The sequence below is a fragment of the Lissotriton helveticus genome, chromosome 2_1 (genome assembly GCF_964261635.1).
Source record: "Lissotriton helveticus chromosome 2_1, aLisHel1.1, whole genome shotgun sequence".
NCBI lineage: Eukaryota > Metazoa > Chordata > Amphibia > Caudata > Salamandridae > Lissotriton > Lissotriton helveticus.
In genome coordinates this window covers 1,799,540,680-1,799,555,639 of record NC_136059.1, presented here as the reverse complement: position 1 = coordinate 1,799,555,639, position 14,960 = coordinate 1,799,540,680, and positions in this window count along the sequence as shown.

Here is a 14,960-nt window from a genome sequence, read left to right as displayed (position 1 = left end):
TATGTACTAGGATTTGCCTCTGTTTCTTGTTGTTGTTCAATAGTGAGAGCGGGGGGTACTCCCAACAGTCTAGGGGGTCTTTCTCTGGTTTTGGAAGGGCTATGATTACTGCATCTATAGTCGAGTGCAGGAGTGTCCCCAACTGTAGTACTTCTTGATACATTTGCAGAAGCCTGCTCAGCTAGAAGACCACTATAAGTGTGGCACCATTCCCTGGGAGTCCATCTAGTCCCGGGGTTTTATTAATGTGTAAGTCCTTAATGCCTTCTTTAATTTTATCCACCGTTAATGGTGCCTCTATATGGTTTCGCCAGCCCTGCATCAATCGGCACACTCCCTATGCCATCAGTATGCGTATGGTGGTAGTCCAGGGTTGGCCCGAGTGTCTCTATAAAGTGTTGTGTAGTATGTGTGAAAGGCCTTATTGATTCCCCCTTCTGTAGTCACAATGGTGCCATCTGTGTCTCTAATGTCTATTATACAAGTGGGTGACTGTTCTCTTTTGAGCAACCAGGCCAGCAGGCATCCCAATTTAGCTCACTCTCTGTGTAGTACCTGAGGGAAAGAGTGGTTTTGCAACCGTTCCTTTTGTACCATTTTGTACACTATTTCTTTACAGATAGCTTCAAGGCTGGTTTCAGGTTGAATGTCTCCACTAGAGGCGTTCTGTTAGTGCATCAGTTCATTTCTCAGTCCCAGAGCTCTGTTTCTAGTGTTTTGGTCATAGAGACTATTGACAAGCCTGCAGTATCCCTCATCACTACTTTTAGTGTATCCAATTCTACGCCTCTGGTACTAGCTGTATTAACTTTCAGAGTGAAATAATCTTTTAATGCCTCATCGAGGGCTTGATGGAACTCTGAGTCATGTGGGACTGACATCAGGAGCAGCCAAGTGGGAATTTGTGCCCTGTATTTAGTGATGATGTAGTCCATTTGTACCGGTGAGTGGTCATATAATGTCCTACCAATATGTGTCACAGTTGATGCGTATTGCACCCGAGAACTGTCTACCAATATACAATCTAATCTAGAGTGCATGTGGGTCTGGCGTGTGTAGTGCGTGTATTTCTGCTTATTGTTTGTTTTCCCTCCAGATGTCTAGGATGTCCAGGTCGGACATCACTTGGCATAGTGAGGCTGTCATTTTCTGTTGTTATGTGGGTGTGGAGGAACGCGATCATGTATCAATCAATCAATCAAACATCTGTAAAGTGCGCAACTCACCCGTGTGGGTCTGAAGGTGCGGAGGGGGAAGTGGCTACTGGTCTAACAGCCAGGTCTTGAGAAGTCCCCTGAAGATCAGTAGGTCCTGGGTCAGGCGCAGGTAGGAGGAGAGAGAGTTCCATTTCTTGGCGGCAAGGTGGGAGAAAGATCTGCCGCCGGTGGTCATTTGGCGGATGTGGGGGACAGTGGCGAGGACGTGGTCCGCGGAGCAAAGCTGGTGGTTTGGGGTTTAGAAGGACAGTCGTTCGTTGAGGTATGCTGGTCCGGCGTTGTGCAGTCCTTTGTGTATGCAGTTAAGATCTCCCATCCATATTAGTGGGCTGCCCATATTAGGCATGAGTGTCATTCTGAGGCATGGGAAGAATGTGTCGTCATCCGTGTTTGGCATATGTATGCCTACCAATGTAAGCTCCCTGCAGTTTAACTGGCCTTGGAGAAGGAGGTGACAACCCTTCTTGTCCTTTAGTACTGTGCTTGTTGTAAACGGTGTGCCTGGTGGTAGCCATCTGCTCTCCCCTGATGCATGTGGACTGCAACTCGCGAAGGTGAAATTTTACCTCTGTTAGTTAGCTTTATAGCTGCAGACGGCAATAGGTGTGTCTACAGACAGGCCACTTATATGCCATGTCAACGCAGATATTCACCCATCTTTTGCCCGTTTTGAGTGACTATTAATTCCTCGGATTTTCCATGTTAGCAATTTAATTACATTCTTGGCCTAAAGTCTTGTGTTTGCAGTTGTCTTGTCAGCCCTTGTCCTTTGTGCAACACCCATCTTTTCCACTGAACCATATAGGCCCTTGTCCATCTGCCCAAATCTTGTGTGCCGAACAGCCACATGTAGGCACAACATTTTTATGCCCAAGTCTCTACTTCAAAAATATCTCTCGCTCTGGTAGATACCCCTGGGACTGAGAACAACAACAACAACAACAAACAAAAGAAAAACAAGAACATTAGCAGCATGTTAAATATGAGGCCATTACAGCAACATGCAATATTGAATATTGTTTCTGTGTGAGTATTGATCACACTTGCGCTGACCCATCCAACCCATGTGGGGAGAATCAAATGCGGTGTCCTGCAACTAAAGACAGGTCCCCAGTGTGTGTGTGGTGAACAGAGACGCACTTCCGCAATTCTCTGCGTAGAAATGTCATGCCTTTCTTCCTCCTCTCGTGGTTCCAGCCAATTTGAAACATAGTCACTTAACTATTGCCACGTGTCAGCGTTTCACAGCGTTCTGTGTAGCAGGTCTGCAGTCAATCTCTTTGTGCTACTCTGTCTGGTCCATTGTCATTTCAGTGAACTGCATTTCCATTTGTTTGACACAGTCTGTGACTTTCCAAAGGTCCGCTCTCGATAAGTTCAGATCTATTGAAATTGAGTCCACTTTATGCTCAAGCGAGGGCTTTGTTTCATGAACTACTGCTCTCTTTGTGATATAATTTTTTATTGAAACAGAACTATAAAGCAATTGCACAGTGTGGTACTTAGGCATAAAGCGCCAAACAATGCAATACTATTCAACAAGGTAAAGAGGAGAAAGACGGTAGGTGGTGCTGAGGAGAGGCGTGTTACACATCGAATTAAGAAAGCCAACTGCATTGATGCTGGGAATCCTCCCAGGTATCAAGGGTCAAGGAATCATCAGTCTGGTGCCTACCATGGTGGAGGAGGGCAGAGGAGATCAGGACAACTGGTCTATGTGGAGGATAGTAGAAGAGGGGTTTGCTCCCTGTGTCTGGATGGTATAGTCAGGGGCAGTCGGGGAGGAGTGGGGGTATGCCCTAGCGGGGGAGGGCCGACTGTATCTGATCAGAAAGTTCCCCTGCGCACCAGCGAAAGAGGTAGTAGGAGTGCTCTGTATGTTGACATAGAGGGGGACGGGGGACATGGGGCTGACCCCCCTGTGAGGGGGTGTGACTGCCTGCATGACCGGGGGAGTGGAAGAGATGGGTGTGTGGGGAATGGGGAAGCGGGAGTGGCGGTGGAAAAAAGGGAATGGGTGCAAAGAGGGGGAGGCAGGGTATCGGGAAGGTCAGGGAGGAGGTAGGGAGGACAGATGGAGAGGCTGGGGGAGGTGTCCCAAGGATGCCACCTGCTCCGCCTCCCGGTATTTGGCATGCAGGGAGTCAACTACCTCCTCACCCGACCACCTATAGAACTCCGTGAGGAAGCCATCCTCACCTGGGGCTTTGCCAAAGGACAATTTGGAGATGGTGTGCACGATCTCTTCTTTACTTATTTCCCCGCCAGTAGTTCCCTACCCTTGTCCAATAGGGAGGGAAGTTCCACGTCCCTCCAAGAACTTGGCCATGGGTTCCGTGCTTGCCGGCACCTCTGAGATGTACAGTGTCTTGTAGAACAAAAAAAATTAATTGACTATGTCCTGTGGTCGGATGAGAATCTCCCCGTTTGTTGAGTGAGTGGCAGGGGTGGCCTTCTGTTGTCTCAGTTGGGCAGCTTGTTGGCAGCCTGACTTATCCCCCTGTTCATAGTGCCGTCCTTTCAGGGGCTGTAATACGTATTCAGCCTTGGAGGTGAAGAGACTATTGAGGGCCAGGCAGGCCTGTTCCAGGTGTCGGAGGTTGGGCAACGTGGGAGGGATAAATGCGGGTGAGGGAGGCTATCTGTCTCTCTAGTTCGAACCGATGGAGAGTCGCCTGTTTGTTGGACATGGCAGCATCCTTCATGAGCTGGACCTGTATCATTGCCTTCGTGGCCGCCACAGGATTCTGTGGGATTCCTCTGAGTCCTTTTTGTCCGACAAGCATGTGAGCTGTCAATTGGGACTTGCCTTGAGAGGTACAATATCGCTGTATGGTCAGGCGCCAGGGTTTGAGGCCTGGGGAGGCTAGACCCATGTTGATGTTGATGGATAAGAGAACCGATGAGCAGTCAGATAGTGCAGCCTCCAATATTCTGCACTCTCCACCATTTTCTGAGAGATGAGAAAGTATTTCATCCTAGACTGTGTGACATGGACCAGTGAGAGGAAGGTGTACTCCTTCTCTGACGGGTGGCTGAGATGACAGTGGTCCACCAGACCGTAATAATCCGAGGCCATGTCTCCAAGTAGTCCCCTGTCCGTGTCATTGCATTTGTCTAGCGGTCCTCTCCTGTCCAGGAATGCGTAACAGGCAAGGTTCCAGTCCCCTCTAATTACATACTGCGAGGCCCTATCTCCACAAGCAGGTGGTTCAGCTGGAGAAAAAAGGGGAGATTTGTCCCAGTCAGCACGGATACCGATCCTACGCAGAGGGACCTCTCCCCAAATCGCAATTCTCCAAATGTATACCTGCCAGCCTAATCAGACCTTGTTTTCATGACTGTGACAGGCAAAGATTCTGGGTGAGGATAACCACCCTGCACCTGCGAAGTGTACCCTCCTCAGTGGGTGGCACGGTCGAAACGCTGCTATGTATCACCTTGCCCAACCAATCTTGGTGCAGCTTATCAGATTCTAGGTTGTCCAGGTGGGTCTCCTGCAAGAGAGCAACATCTGCTCTTCTCGACTGGAGGTAAGAGAGCACCTTTTTCCATTAGATGTAGTGTGTGAGGCCAGTTAACATTCCACGAGAGGATGCAAATAGGGAGGGAGGAGTGCACAGTGGGGGAAGATATGGGTGCTCAGAATACCCGCAGCAATGTCGGGCTGCGGTGGGATGTCTTGCAGCATGTGTGGAAGTCTAGCATTGCTCTAGTAGGGGAAGCTGTAACAAAGAAGCCTACCACGTACATAGTGTACATGCAGCAGTAATAATTAATGTGCTCATCCTAATATTTCTGCAGTGGCGCCCCCAGTCTCACCGAGTCGACACAGCCCCATTAGCCCCAGGGCGGTAACTCCATGGCAGAAGTGGGTTTTAGGGTCGCACCATTTGTCTCTGTCTGGGTCCTGGGTGAGGACTGCCATGGCCTGGAGGGCCTGTGCTCCATTGCCTTGGGAGCATGCCACCCTGTCGGGATCTCTGCCCCGGTGTTGAGTTCCATCGTCACTCTGCCTGCCAGGGGAGATGGATGGGGAGGTCAGTGTCGAGTGGTGAGCTTCGGTGGTCATGGGTGAGGCAGTGTCCATGTCCTGGGTAGAGAGTCTGTCCAAGAAGAGGCGCAGGCCCTCAGGTCATGGAAGTCCTTTCAAGCGCTGTCCTTGGTGATCCGCATTCGGGCTGGTTTGAAGAGACCTTACTTAATGTCCAACCGGCAGGCCGGAGAGAGAGAAACGCTTTGCAGCGGTCGGTAGTCTCCCTATAGAAGTCTGAGATTTCATGGCCCTCGTGGGTGTAAGGACCAGCAGAGAGTAGTAGCCAGACCTGTTCATGCCGCAGGATGCAGGCAATGAGGGGAAGGGATGCATGAAAGAGTCCCGGCATGATAGGCTGATGTGGTGGGCCCCCTGCATCTCTAGTGGGGGGTCAAATACAAGACCGGTGAGCTTCGGGAGGATGTCTCCGAAGAAGGACTTGACATCAGGCCCCTCGGCGTTCTCGGGGAAGCCTAAAAACTGAAATTGTCTAACCAGCGCCGACCTTCCAGGTCAATGAGCTTGCTACGCAAGAATAGGAGTTTCCGGTCCCACACCAGTAGATTGTTTAGGCGGTCTTCTACTGCCCTGACTTGCGGATCCAGCCCATCAACGCATTCCTGAAAAACTGCAATGTCCAGTCTTTCCATTAATGCAGAAATATTCATGTCAATGCCCTCCAGCCAGCCTACCGCTGTGATTTCTTAAAGGATGCGCTTCATTGTTGTATCTTGTTCTCTGCTTGTGGGAAGCTGGGGCTGTCCGGTCACTGGGGATGCCATCCCCCTTGGATTGGCCATGGTGCGAGTCTGGCGGAGGGCTTTGGTTAAGATGAGTTGCCGCACTGGTTTGACCTTGACTTGCCAGGAGACATCTGCCCGTGGCTGCTGCGGGCCTTTAGATTCATCCGTGTGTCAGGTCTGGCCAGGGCAGGGGCCAGGAGTCAATGCAGCACCGGCCCCTGCATGGCGCTACCCGCCAAGTCGCAGAGGGGTGATACACCCTGATCAGAAATGTCTGTCAGACAGTAGGTCAGGGAGTGGCAAAGTTTTCATCCAAAGGAATAAGGGCCCCATGGCTGAGGTAATCAAGTAGCTCCATATACTGACCACACACTGCGATAGACCCGGGGAGGGGGAGCTCAGCCATCTCACAGAAGGCGGTGTAGTTGAGAGAAGAGTGGCCGGTGGGTATAGCTCGTTCTAGACTTTGCTGAGGATGGCTTCCATCACTCTGACATGGGGAAGCGGGCCCAGCAGCAGGCCACGGGGTCAAGCCAATGCTTGCCGCTGTGGGGGCAATTTGCAAGGTTCAATCAGTGGTGGTGCTGCCCCCGCAAGTTCTTTTTTGGGGTAACACCAGTGCTGACAGGGGCCAGAAACGCTCCGCCCTGACCCTCTCCTCCAGGCCACCACTCTGTAGGGGTCCCGCTTCAATGGGGTGCAGATGCGGAGGGTCGCGGACCCATGTGTCCCCACCAGGCCACAGCTATGGTATGGTCTCCTGTCTGTACCATAAGCTGGGGGAGGGCCCTGTCGTGCAGATACTGGTAAGTCTGAGGCTCTTCCCATGCTCCTAGGCTAAATGCTCAAACACCCCCTGAACCTGGGTCAACAGGGGTCGACGTCATCAAGGGACATCAGAGGACGGTCATGGCCAGGGAGTGAATGGTACCCGCTGGGTAGAAGACATGGCTGGTATTGTCAAATCATGGTGGTGCAGCATGATCAGGCCAGCAATGTCGGTCGTGGAGGCGCATCACCTCCAGGGACCCATGCAGGGCTGGGTGGCGGCCTGTCCTGTGGCTCCGCATGAGAGTCCTTCATGCCAGGATCGCTACAGTTGTGCAGAGTGGGGCTTCTCACTTGCTTCCAGGCCCGGTGGTCGTTCACTGGTGCACCTGCGGTCACCGATCAGAGGGCACCTTCCACTTCAGCAGCTAGGGTGGGGCCCCAGGCGGTGGATTGGACTGGGAACTCGGCAGTGCTGTGGGCCAAGGCATTTTGCTCACGTTTAGAAACAGGAGATGCCGGAACAGCTGTGAGGTCATCAGCAGTGGTCGGAGGGCAGGAAACTAGTGTCGCTCTCTGCTGATGGGGTGGAGAGACAGGTCACCAGGCCCCCTCCATTCTTTCGTGGTGAGAGGGCTGCAGGTCCGTACACTGTGGACGGCCCTCCCCAGTGGAGTGCGGCCCAGGTCATGAGAATGGCCGGACATCAGCAACATCACAGCTGTTCCGGACACCAGGGAGAGTGGCGGCCCCTATTGGATATGGTGTGGACCGGCTGCACTGCATGCTGTGGGACAAGGATTCTCTTGCACCTCTAGCCCCAACACTGCTCTCTTCATGCGAGCCAGGCCATGAAAAACCAGCACCGCCATAATGCTGCTGGTGACAGTCGGGGACTGGCAAGCGGCGGGCTGTACCCCCATCGGGTGAATCAGGGGAACCACTGTATTTACAGACTGTTCATGAAACCCAGGGTCTGAAGAATACAGAGTTGCCCTGGTTTTTACTTTAACGAATAAGATGTCATCAGATAAGACGTTCTGCCACTACTGATGTCTACCCAGCACAAGGAGCAACCTCTGCATGTGAAAGGAGGAGTTTTCCCGTAGTGTCCAAGCAACTTACCGCCATGGGAGTCACTTCAGATTGGAATTGAAATTACAATCTGGTCTGTTTCCAAAATAGAAAGTTTCAGGCTTGAACTCATTCTCAATTGTTGATGTGTCATAACTGAGTGGTGCATGGATTGTTCGCTGACAAACTGAAGGAGCACGCTGTGCACTCCATCCATCTCAGGCGAAACATGTAACCCAGTAGTCAAGCTATAGACTATTTATGCCTCAGTGCACACCAGAAAACCCTCAAGAAGGTTAAGAAAAAGCTATCACTCATCACCAGCAGTATTGCTCCTTTTTGGCCTGATTTATATATTCTTGGAAAGTATTCTCTGTCACAAAGACAACAGAGTATGCTTCCCACCATATTATTGGTGTGCCCATCCAATTCAGATTTCGGCAGGCCATTGATTTGCTCCATCTCTGCTGTAGCCAAACATCTTAGAAGGCCTGATGGAGTAAGCACTGTCAGAGAAATTGTTATATGTCATCCCACCCAAATTTAGAAGGACAGACACATAGCTGTTTTTGATTGTTCGTCACCACCAGGAAAACTCTGGTGATAAGGAGCAGTAAAAAAACTGAAAGTACTCCCCTTGACATGAGCAATGACTCCCACGTTTAGCGGGGTTTGTTTTTATTTTTAAAAACAGAATACCACTTGGGGTTTAGTTTTTGAAAATAAAAAAAAACTTTTGAAACTTTCCCATATGTCTCCATCATGTCCCAATACTTTGGCAGGAACCGCCTTGACATCGGTTTCTGTCAATAGTTGAAATGTCCATTGGGCTGACCGACTTTTCAAAATTTGCCAGGCGGTTACTCATTACATTTCTGTAGCTCTGTCCTCTCTGATAAAGGCATGCATGGCTAAACCACTCGTGCCTCTACCACGCAGCCTAAACCACAAATGCATCTTAACAACTCATTCTTTACCATGCATGCCTTTACAGCATAGTTTTGTGGTAAAGGCATGAATGGTAAAAGGGTATGAGTGGCTAAGGTCGCGACTCCCCTTCCCCCACCCTAAGCTACAAACTCCCCACCTGCCCCTCACCCTGAGGTCCAAATACCCCGATCCCCTCCCAATACCCAGCCCAGAAAACTACCCCTGACCGCCCAGCCCAGATTACTACCCCCGCAGCCCAGCCCAGAAAACTACTCAGCCCACCAAACTACCCAGCCCATTTACTTCACCAAAGCTCTCTGCCAGTGAGTTCTTCATGCTTCCATCCCTGCAGCAGCCAGCAGCTAGACCGCGCACTGCCTTAACCATGCATATGCATCCCGGCCTCTCTACATTGGCTGCTAGGGGAAGAGAGAACCAATTTCAAATCACTCTGCTTGGTATATGAAACTGTTGTTAGTTCTGATCATTCTCTGCCATACCTTCAATTATGGTGGTACTTTTCTATTTGAACTCTGAGGTTAATTATTGAACTTCCTTTAGATTTAGCAGCGCTTTTTCCACTGCAGTTGCAAGTAAATAGAATGTGTTGCTGTAGTGACCTGCTGACAGTGCACTAGGACCCTGCAGGTCACGAAGTGGACACTGACGGAACCGGACACCACATCCGGTTAGGGGTGTGGGGAAGGGGCATTCAGAGCTGGACAATCGAAGTGGGCAGATGTGCGTGGGCACGTAGACACCAAGTTGTAACAAATAAAGGAATAGAGATCCTTACTTGTCTCCTGTCTCTCTGTGAAGTAGGGACATGACAACTGGCGACGAAGGTGGGATCCGAGGAGCAGAAGTGGATCCGATTGTCTGTTCCCAAGAAAGAAGCGCGGCGGAGCCAGGAGCCCACCCTAGTCCACTGGCCAACCTAGGAAACGCCTGTGCGGAGTAGTGTGAAGGTGAAGAGAAAGCAGAGCTAGGAACCCACCCTAGTACGAGCACCTGCCAGAAGCAATGCAACGCGAGAGCCCACCCCGATCGTCGAGATCGGTAAGAGTGCTGTGGCTGTGGAGGTGGAATAACAGAAACAAGAAAAGGGCATCCACCGGTGAGCGGATAAGCAAAATATCACAAGGGTGCGCATAGCAAGATAAAGCCCTGAAAGGAGAAAGGCGAACGTTAGTTTAAAGGAATTATCGTGAGATAACGAGGGCCATTTTAGAGTCAGGCGGACCGGGACAATCAGACAACAGGAAAGAGCGGCGGCCATTTTGAAGTCAGGCGGCCATAGGAAAACATGGGAAAAACAGAAAAATAGTGTGAAAAGGCCAAAAAAGACACAGAAAGGTGGAAATAAAGCACAATAAAAGGGAAACAAAGACATAAAGAAAGGAAATAAAGAAAATAAGAAGAGGTAGAAGAGCAGAAGAGTGCTAAGGAAGAAGATGAGTGACTATGATGAGAAACAAAGGCCGAAAGCCATCATCCGCAGGCCATTACCATTCAGCCTATCAGAGCCGCAAGCAGGCATCAGGTGGGAAAGATGGGTCAGGAAGTTTGCCCGCTACATGATCACCACGGACGTCCCGGACAACAAGCAACTGCACCTACTGCTAAATCTCACAGGGAATGAAATAGAAGATCTTTTACTAACATTCCCCGTCGACCAGACCACGCATTACAAGGGAGTGATGCAGTGTCTCACAAAAATTTGACCCACAACGCAACGTCGATTTTGAAAGATACACATTCAACACGGCATGCCAGCAAGAAGAATAGAGCCTGGACGACTTTGCAACCAGACTAAGGAAGCTGGTCGCATACTGTGAGTTTGACAAATACGACAATGAGCAAGCAATAAGACAGTTGTAAATCAGTGGAGTTCCGAACACGTGTTCTGAAGAACCAACGACGCTGGAAAAGATATTGATGATGGTTCGCACGGAAGCACGAGCCACAAAACAAGCAAAGCAGATGGAGATGGGAAAAGAGAAGAAAGTGGAGGTAGCACATCGTGTCACTGGGAACTTCAGGAAGAAAGAACCCCAGGGGCCGGTCCTACCAAAGAAAGGCGAACAAACATGCTATTGATGTGGCCTCAAATTCCCGCACGTCGGTGCCTGCCCCGCAATAGGTCAAAAGTGCAGGAAGTGTAACAGAGACAATCATTTCTCGAGCACGTGCATGACCTGACAATTCAGAAATGAAAGAGGCAGAACGATGAGACCACGGATGACAAGCAACAGATATGCACGACACATGGAAACTGCCAATCCCAGCTCCTCAGATGAGTCAGTGGAGACAACAGAACCTGTGAGGGAGGAGAGACTGTATCTGATGTCAGATGCACCAAGAGAAGACAAAGACACAGAGCACGTTCACCTCATGCAAAAGAGACAAATAAAGAAAACAGCCACTGTAGACATTGGGGTAGGTAACCACCAAGCAAAGTTTGTGCTTGACAGTGGAGCAACCTGCAACATCATATGTGCATATCAGAATTCCAAAAAATGAGAGTGAAACCACCTCTGTCACCGTCGACCGTGGATGTGTTCACGTGGGGCTCCCGACGGCCGGTAGAAAACATGAGGAAGTTCAAGGAAACTCTAACGTACTGTTGGACTTGGCCCTGCTTGCAGGGTCATCCCAAAACTGTTTGCCTTTCCCCTAGCCCTTTCGCTGTGATGGAATTGGTGGGTTCAGGATGTTGGACACTTTGGATCTGTTAGCAGTGCAAAGTGTGTGCTTTCTGCCTTACATAGGTATATTAGGTTCCCCCCCTTAGGGGACATCTCCCCCATAGTAGGAAATGTATATGCAATGTGTGGTGTGAGAGGAAAATAATAAATGCTGTGTTATGGTGTACACACCTTTATTTTCACCATTGCAGAAATGTCACTTTTAAAATGGACGCCATTTCTGTCTGCTTGTGCCGCCTGCCTGAGGTGGGTTTGTTGGTCTAGTGTTTTAAGTGACAAGGTGCTCTACACTTCACCCAGTGACAGTGAGGTTGGAACTGTCAGGGACCTTCTAGAAGCGTCCAGCCCTTTCTGGTAGGTGGGAGGAGGGGTGCATATGTAGAACAGTAGCGATGCCATGTGCTCAGACTGAGGGTGGACTGGAATGAGAGTGGACACTCTGCCAGGAGGTACCGCCGCATGGGCCTGTGTGCTGGCCCCTGAGCCCATCTGTACCCCTCTGCTGTCCACAGGGCCAGTGAGATCCTTTGCGGAGTGAAGACTGCTGTGTCAGGAGGAGTGCCACTTTATGGGAGATGACTGCTACTAGGAGCTGCTGTCCTGTACTGATGAGTGCCCACTGTCTGCTGATCTTGCCCAGCCTGGCCTGCCTGCTCTGCTGCCCTAGTGCCTCGTGAGTGCTATACTTTGACTGCCTGCACTCCAAGGAGGTGAGGAGCGTGGGCGCTACTCCCACAGGTGGGACCCTGGGAACTGTGAGTCACCTAGCGCCTCGTGAGCGCTAGGTGACTCGACAGGAAGGAGTGAGACGGGGAGGTAACCCGAGGTGCCCCAACCACAGTCTCAGGGCCTGGAGAGTTCCATAAGGGAGCCCCAGGTTGGGAGCCTAGGCTGTCCTGATAGGCCATCCATTGAAGGGGAGCCCCTAGTATCAGGAGAACCCGGGACATCTGTAATCCAAGTTCCAGCGGTTCGGGGGTCTGCTCAGTCACAGGGCTTAGACCCTGGGATGGGATGCCAGGTTCAGTGGTTGCCTGACCTGGAGGAAGGGGGTATACTTGTAATCAAAGTCCCTACCGGTTTGACTTCCAGGGGTAATTCTCCAGGTGGGAGGGTGCGGAACTCTGGAAGGGGATGCAGAGGGAAGAACGTCTCGCCTCTGGCACCGGCTCAGCCACAGGGCTTAGATCCTGGGTTGGGAGGCCAGGGACAGGTACTGTCTGACCTGGTGGGTGAGACATCTGTAAGCAGAGTCCCCCCGGGATTGTCTTCCAGGGGTACTTCTCTAGTTGGGTGAGAGCGGAACTCTGGGAGGCGGATGCAGGGGGAGGGAGGACTCACCCCTGGCACCGGGTCAACCTAAGGGTTTAGACCCTGGGTTGATGGATCAGTTGGAGGGCCACGGCCCAGGAGGAGTGAGCGAGTGGTGTTCTGAGGGTGCCCCACATAGGAGGAGAGGGCGGAACCCCAAAAGGAGAGGTAGGGGGAGGAGAGCCTCACCCCTGATTGCTGGTCAGCCTAAGGGTGTGGACCCCAGGTGGGAGGACCGGTGGCAGTTTGGAACCGCACGGAGGAGGAGAGTGGTCATCGTGTACTGCGGGCCTGGGGCTACTGCCCCCCACTCTATGAGAGAGCAAGGGCCAGAGACATCTGGATGGCTTAGGGGCTGGTCTTGGCCTCAACCAACTACAGAGTACCAGTGGGGTGGCTTGGTTGGTCCAGGGAAGTTTGAGAGAGGGAACCACCGGGTTCCAATGTGGCGGAGAACCTGCGGGTGCCCCAGCAGTTGCGGGCCCGCGTCCATTTTTTCTCACCCTAAGCAGGGAAGCCCATCAAGGCATTGATTGGTCTACCCTGGCTTTTGGCTGGGAGGGGGTGTGTCGTGTTGGCCTTGGCCCTGCTTGCAGGGTCATCCCGAAACGTTTTGCCTTTCCCCTAGCCCTTTCGCTGTGATGGAATTGGTGAGTTCAGGATGTTTGACACTTTGGCGCTGGTTAGCAGTGCAACGTGTGTGTGCTTTCTGCCTTACATCGGTATATTAGGAACCTCCCCCCTTTAGGGGACATCTCCCCCATGGTAAGAAATGTATATGCCATGTGTGGTGTGAGAGGAAAATAATATATGCTGTGTAATGGTGTACACACCTTTATTTTCACCATTGCAGAAATAGTCACTTTTAAAATGGACGCCATTTCTGTCTGCTTGTGCCGCCTGCCTGAGGTGGGTTGGCGGTCTAGTGTTTGAAGTGACAAGGTGCTCTACACTTCCCCCAGTGACAGTGAGGCTGGAACTGCCAGGGACCTTCTAGAGGCTTCCAGCCCTTTCTGGTAGGTGGGAGGAGGGGTGTATATGTAGAACAGTAGAGATGCCATGTGCTCAGACTGAGTGTGGACTGGAATGAGAGGTGACACTCTGCCAGGTGGTACCGCCGCATGGGCCTGTGTGCTGGCCCCTGAGCCCATCTGTACCCCTCTGCTGTCCTCAGGGCCAGTGAGAGCTTTGCTGGAGTGAAGACTGCTGCGTCAGCAGGAGTGCCACTTTATGGGAGATGACTGCTTCTAGGAGCTGCTGTCCTGTACTGATGAGTGCCCACTGTCTGCTGATCTTGCCCAGCCTGGCCTGCCTGCTCTGCTGCCCTAGTGCCTCGTGAGTGCTATACTTTCACTGCCTGCACTCCAAGGAGGTGAGGAGCGTGGGCGCTATTCCCACGGGAGGGACCCTGGGAACTGTGAGTCACCTAGCGCCTGGTGAGCGCCATATTTCAAGTGACTGTGCTGCTCTGCCTGCACTCTAGTGCCTGGTGGGCACTGTTTTCCTGATTACCAGAAGAGGTACACTATCTTCTGTCCCTGAAGCTTCTAGTGAGACCTAGTGCCTCGCTAGTGCTATATTCAAGGTGCCAGGGGAAGAGGAGCTGACGCCTGCAACGATGTGCTGCATTGGGATGCTGCCAGAGTGCCCTATTTGCATTGACTGTGCTCACCTTGCTACCAAGGTGCTACAACTTTGCCCAGGAGAAGAGGAGCGGACGTCTGCAGCGCCGGGATTCTAAACCGCTACGAGGGGATCCTGGCGTGTGGGATTCCCCCTGCCTGCTTGGTTAGCAGTGGGCCGCTGCAACTTATTGGGGTGCATTGTACTTCTCAGGAGAAGAGAGAGAGGAGTGAGAGACACTCTTGCCCTGCCCCAGTGCTTTGCGCACTTTGCTTTTGCTGTTTTTGCAGTCAGCCCTGACTTTGCGGGACATAGGGCATTTGAGCCCCGGAGAGAGGCCAGTTGGCCTGGGGTCAGTTTCAGAGTGTTGTGCCCCCGATTGTGGCGAACTGTGTTTATGCCGGCGAGGCCTATTGCCCCACATGATTTCTTGCATAATATTGTTGCATAATGCATTTGTACCGAGGATGATACCTAATGCTTTTACCTCCGGTTTGCAGTGCTGATTTTAGGCCATTGGTAATTTAAGAGCCCCCGAGCAGGGGCTCCC